General features: G+C 32.2%; 1 long non-coding RNA gene across 1 annotated transcript; it reads right to left on the bottom strand.

The window, feature by feature from the left end:
- Nucleotides 1–1,032: 1,032 nt before the first annotated feature.
- On the bottom strand, nucleotides 1,033–6,989 carry LOC128200393 (uncharacterized). The gene is made up of 2 exons (XR_008252716.1): nucleotides 3,675–6,989; nucleotides 1,033–2,355 (listed from the first exon to the last, which is right to left on the bottom strand). It is a non-coding gene; the product is annotated as an uncharacterized LOC128200393 (long non-coding RNA).
- Between the last annotated feature and the right edge of the window lie 3 nt (nucleotides 6,990–6,992).

Below are 6,992 nucleotides of genomic sequence, written 5' to 3'. Positions count from 1 at the left end.
GTAAAATTTTTGTCTGTCTGTCTGTCTGTATGTTCGTTATAGAAACAAAAACTACTCGACGGATTTTAACGAAACTTGATACAATTATTGTTCATACTCCTGGGCAGGTTATTGTATACTTCTCATCACTCTACGATCAATAGGAGCAGAGCAGTGAAGGGAAATGTTAAAAATGTCCATCGGTGCGACGCCGGGACGGGCCGCTAGTTATACATAAAAATCACTTACTTCTTCCTTCTTCATCCTTACCTATCATCTCTCACTAGTACCCCACCAGTGTAGACAGATATCGAGGGCGGATTACCATTTATCATTGATTAAAAAAAACTGACTCGAGTTTTGTTACATTATAGCGCCTTGACGGCTTAACCAATCAATACGAAATTTGGTATACACGTACTACATGGGATGGAGAAATGTATAGGTTGCTTTTTATTCCGTTCAGAAAAATATTTCGGTCACGCGGATGAAGTCGTGGGTAAAAGTTAATAGTTACATAAACGTTTCCGTTTGATTTTATCCATAGACGTACTTAAAGGAGCGGGAGAGGGCTTTCCCGTGGGTGTCGTAAGAGGGAACTTAATATTTGAGGGATGGACAAGCAGCGTCTCTCTTAAAACATCACTAAAGTGTTTCTTAACCCGCCTGCCAAGTGTGGTAAGTACTGATCAAATTTTGCTTCATATAATTTTGCTTCATACAAGTTCCCTTAAGAATTAAAGGTTTCTTTTTTCTTCTTCTATGCCAAGATCACATAGCAATAAAAAATAATATTGTTTATCAAGTTTTTTTTTTTGTTTTTTTTTTTTGTCTTGTCAATAGTGCTGTTAACGTCAGAGAGTCACGTGAACAGTTTATGATCGGTCAATTGATTGATATATAAGTCCTTATTACCCATCACGTGGAGTGTCAGCTTGTTAATAATTTCAAAAGCATAAATATATGCCCATAGACAATATCTTACATTTATTCAAGTAGAAATAAAAGTCTTAGTTTATAACTAATAAGGTATTATAAATAAAACAATTCAAAGTTTAGCAAGAGTTTAATAAAAAAATGCAAAATAATAAAAATATCTCCAAATATTGAGCCTTACGCTAGGATATCTGTAGGTTGACTACATACAAAATACATAAATTACACTCATTCACACGGCCAGGTTACCTGATCTGGTATCAAACTTTTACTAATATAAATATATTTATAAATACCATTGTAAATTTTAATAATAAAACCCCCTGATATATCGGAACCAATACTTCAAATCTTAAATCAGTGGTTCCCAAACAATACTAGACTACTGAACCATTTGAAAAGAAAAAAATATTCAACGCCCATAAATCGATAATAATTAATATATTAAAAAAACATTCTTGCACTTTGTCTAGATGACGTAATTCAGTTGCTAATAATTCTCATTTGATGACGAAACATATTGAAACGACACAGTAGAACGACTTTTGATGCAATTGAAATTGGGATAAACTCGAAATCACATCGAAAAAACATCATATGGATGTACATTTGACAGTTTTAGTTACAATATAGATATAAATAGACGTTATTGAAACTGTCTGAATTCACATTTCTAAAAGTTTCATTTGATTTAAACGAAATTTACTGAATACTGATTTAACTACTTTATTTTAACTGTACATTTACATTAGTAAAAGGTTGTATTATGTGAAATTACATAACAAACGAATTACATTGGCACTAACTCCAATCTTTGTAGCGAATCTTAATAAAAGATAAATACATACACGAACAATTACAATTAATTACAATTTACAAAAGTGGATGTGAAAGAATAATCTGGAAGTTTTAATTTCGTTTCAATGAGTTTATTGTCATTTCACAACTTTGGTATGTATGGAAATGATTTTAATTAGAGAGCCAGCGGAGAATACATTGGCCAATTGTCATGTGAAGATCCCTATGATACCAGAAAACCAAGTGTTCTTTGGTTAAAAAATAAAAAAAAAAAACAATTACATATAAAAACAATAGTTGAAAGCATAGAGAATATCCAATTGAAATTAATTTCAATGGATAACACTAGCTTTAGTGATAAAAGTGGACTTTATTGTAATGACATTACAAAACAAATTTGCTTACGAAACGCGTAATAAAAATTGAAACTTCAAACAATCACGCTTCTATAGGGTCTTCACAAAAGCATTTTAGTACGTTTACAATGTATTTTATTTTACACATTTGATGGATTTAGTCGTATTGATTTTATAATACTGGTTGCTATAAAATTCAATCAAAAATAAAACTCGTGTGTTGACAAAGACACCGGTAAACAACTTGAGCATGAATTTACGCGACTATGAAGTAACAAATACACTCCTCGCAAAAATTAAGGGAACATAAAAATTTTTGAAATTTTTGGGTGATTTTCAACAGGCTGTATTTCAGTGAAAAATAATCGTACAGGAAATTTAAAAAAAAGGGGTTTGAAGCTTGAAATCTCTAGTTTTCAGATTTTTTGGTGAAAAAATTTTTTGAGCTCCGGTTTCCATGCAATTCTTAAACAAAGCTGAAAATATTATTTTTCTAAATTTTCTAGGTTTCGTTTTTCACTCTATGGGCATGGAAAAATTTTTTCGAGCTACTCCATTGTATAGGTCTCTTAGCGTGTTTATTCAGCTTCAAAAATCGCTTTGGATGGCTTAATTACGACCATTTGTCTCCGAGATATCGAACTTTGAATGCAAAAGCATCCTTTTCCATTCAACTGCTAATATCTCTGGAACTACTGGTCGCACAGCAAGCGGGCGCCGAGTTTCTTTATCTGCATAAAATTTTCTTGATTTTTTTCGATTTTTTTTTTTGATAATGAATTTTTAAAAAACAAAAAATTGAGTAAAAAGTGAAAAACAAATGAAATTATTGATTTTTGAATGGATTAGGGTGAGTTTAAGGGACAAAAACCTTGTTCCCTTATTTTTTCCAAAATTTCAATCAATTGGTCCGGGAAAAACCGTTGAACCGATCGCTCCAGGCATTTAGGGGGTTCTTTAAGGAACAATAGACTGTAAAATTTTCCTTAAACCTTAGCTTTCCCGCCCATATTAGCGAAGATACAGCCAAGTAACCAAAAAAGGAGAAAATGTCACTTATTTCCACTTTTTTCAATTCAATGTTAGAGGTGGAAAAAAATTTTTTTCTTCACTAACTCTTGACTGTGCTTAATTGGAAATTTTATGCAGATAAAGAAACTCGGCGCCCGCTTGCTGTGCGACCAGTAGTTCCAGAGATATTAGCAGTTGAATGGAAAAGGATGCTTTTGCATTCAAAGTTCGATATCTCGGAGACAAATGGTCGTAATTGAGCCATCCAAAGCGATTTTTGAAGCTGAATAAACACGCTAAGAGACCTATACAATGGAGTAGCTCGAAAAAATTTTTCCATGCCCATAGAGTGAAAAACGAAACCTAGAAAATTTAGAAAAAAAATATTTTCAGCTTTGTTTAAGAATTGCATGGAAACCGGAGGTCAAAAAATGTTTTCACCAAAAAATCTGAAAACTAGAGATTTCAAGCTTCAAAACCCTTTTTTTAAATTTCCTGTACGATTATTTTTCACTGAAATACAGCCTGTTGAAAATCACCCAAAAATTTCAAAAATTTTTATGTTCCCTTAATTTTTGCGAGGAGTGTACATACTTTGAGAACCTTTGCACTTCTCAAAATATTGGTTTGAGAATTTTAATAGCATTAATCCGGCTCTATAGTATCACTTTATATTAATGCATATAGTTTAAATAAAGAAAAGTGTTTTCACAAAATTCATTGTCTATGGTTGTCTAATCATTTGCGCGGGAACTGTATAATTTTTTTTTTAAATAATTTTTTTTTTTTTTTTTTTTTTTATGCCACTTAGAATGGCAAACAAGCTGATGGCCCACCTGATGGAAAGTGGTAACCGTTGCCTATAGACATGAGCAGTACTATGGACATAACAGAGTATACTGTTTCGCCCATGATACCCCCCATGCGTTGCCACTCCTGAGGACTCAGGTGTTACTCCTCTGTACCCAGTAAATTCACGCCATATCCCACCCTTCAAACCGAAACACAGTCATGCCAACACAACTGCTTCACGGTTGAAACACGAATGGGACAGAGGTACCCAAGCAATCGACTTTTGTACAAAGTCTCCCTCTGGTTTTTATTTAATTTTATTGGTCAAAAGAAAATATGGTACAAAAGGCGTACTTAATGCTAGTAGCATTCTCTACCAGTCAACCTTTGGGATGAACAGTGAATCACGAACGCGGTACTTCATTATTGGAATAAGGTAAACGTTTTATTACGATAAAATCCATCAATTCGCTATTGTGCTATACAATAAAACTATATTGTATTGTGATTCGACATCAAATTTTACCAAAGATGCGTATTACACTTCAGGCCCTGTAGACAAGTGGCAAGCTAATTTATCCATAGAATCGACATCGTTAGCGACTCCATGAGTTAGAATGAGACATACGACGTTGCTATCTCATTCTACCTTACGGACTCTATTCCATCGATAAATTCGCTTGCCACTTGTCTAGAGGGCGTGATCACTGATAGCTTTGAGCTGTATCTCGATATGAATACAATAAATGCAACGGTACTCTATTCGACATAATAGAAATTGGAATAAACCTATAAGATAAATGACAAAAGCCACACACCGCTAGCAACACAACATTATATACCGTTGTCTTTGTCGCACACTTCAATAAATTATACATAAGAAAAGGACAACGCTAGCAGTGTTGGCCGATTAAAATAAGATAAACATCGTAAACATAAATTAATACATTTGAAAATATTTTTATTTTTTAAAGAATAACTTTTTTTTTTTTTTGACTAGTGAATAAAATTACATCTATTCGTAATATTTAAGTAATAAGAAAGCATATGTATGAAACTCCCCAGTGTTTAATCTGCTCGCACGCGTACAGTCTGAGCGAGACGGCAATAATCGATGGAGATCATACAGACCTCACAAATTGTGAATTACCAATTACATTCCATTCTTCTTTCACGATAATCAAATTAGAACAATTTTCTGAGTCAACTGTCCCCTAATAATAATAATTCATAATTAAACGAGATTCCCTTTAATACTAAGCCAAACAGGCAAAAGAACAGGGTAGATTTCATTCAATAATTGCATGTATTTCAGTTAAATAAAATAAAACATAGACTAGCTATTCTAAATGAAAATAATACACAAATGCCTGACCATATACTGTCTTAAGACGCCACACATAGCTAACAATTCATTTTAACCCTTTTTGTGCCATCGATTTTTACTCATATCTACTTAAAAATGCCAAAGAAATCTTTGTCGTGTTGATGTCATTGACCTTTGTCTCTAAAAAAAAACTGTATCTCCTCCAAAAATTATCCAATTTTAATATATTTATATTTTTTTTTACAGCAAGCTGAACAGCGACTGATTTCACGAGCGCTGTGACGCTCGTGGCACTTTTAGTTGCAATGCGCACGAGTGCGATTGCGCTCGTCGACACTCAAAGGGTTAAATCACCATCTACTGTACTAAATAATACTCTACATACCATAAAAACTGTTTCTCCCCTTCTAAAACAACGCAATTCATTTTGATAGGAATTCATACAATCCTATTTGGTATCCGTGTAAAACCGGGGCAATTAGCTAGCTTTAAATGGCGTCTTAAAGCGTAAACAATCACATATCTAAAGCTATGTCCTCGCTGTTATGACAACACTATTCAGTACAAATAACTTGGATCACATCTTAGTATTTTTGTCTCAAATACAAAATGTTTTAGTGATTGAAGTAGACAATATTTTACAACTATTATTTATTATGTTAAAATCATCAAAGATTAATATTATTAATAAAAAAATCTCATTAATATAATCAAATCATAACTAAAGGATGTCTGTACATAGCAGATATTTAAGAAAAATTTGTTACAGTCGTGATATGGTAAATAAAAGGCAAAATCCATGTTATGGGCCCAGTACATAGATATTGTAACTAAAATATATAGATATTGCTATATGTTACCCACCTCTAATCAATACAAGTTATATTATTCCGCAACAATAAATTATTAAAAAATGAACAAAAAACAATTAAACTTATTTGTATATTTCTTATCCTTCAATAGAAAAATATTGTCTGAATCAATCACAATGGTAGTCACATTTTTACGACGTAATTATTGCATTTTCTGATCATATTCAGCGCGGACAAAGCCTGGGAATGTATATAAATACAGAGTATAATGTATAAATAAAGAATTTAAACGTCGACAAGGAATAAAAATCATAGTCTTTGGCGCTTTGAGCAAAACGTGATGTTTTTTATGGCATCAACTAGCGACACTAAACTTGCGCTTCTTTTAATAAAATTTAATATAACATTTACAAGTTGTTTTGGAGTCGTTGTGAAATATTTTAACAGTTTGTTAGTGAACATACAAGAAATACAAAATACAATGTGCAAAAGGCATGGGTAATATGAATACCGATCCAATATATATATATATATTGGATTTCTCTGGATATTAACGGCGGAAAAAAGGCGAGTATCTAAAAGGGTGATGACACCCATTTCGATATCGCCCATATTGGTTGAATATCTATTTTTGAATGTGTTAAAAGTCTGTTATCCAATATTACTTTTTGGATAACAAATTTTTGACATATTCGTCATTGAACCAGTATATAGATATTGTAACTATATATTGCTATATATTACTCAGCCCTAATATGTAAGTGTGTCATGACATTGACACAGTTTAAATTATATTACAAGCGATGATTACCACATTCTATCAGATAATCTGTCAGCCTTTTTTTATCACTAGTATCCAGGCACTCTATCTTAGATATAAAAAAGAATAGTATTGGCAAAGTAACATACAAAATAGAATAGAGACAAAATAAACATATATATATATATATATATATATACACACATATATATACATATACA

The sequence above is a fragment of the Galleria mellonella genome, unplaced genomic scaffold (assembly GCF_026898425.1).
Source record: "Galleria mellonella isolate WM207_F2 unplaced genomic scaffold, CSIRO_AGI_GalMel_v1 utg184, whole genome shotgun sequence".
NCBI classification, from domain to species: Eukaryota; Metazoa; Arthropoda; class Insecta; order Lepidoptera; family Pyralidae; genus Galleria; species Galleria mellonella.
The sequence above is the reverse complement of the archived record's forward strand: the minus strand, read 5'-3'. Positions and strand labels throughout refer to the sequence as shown.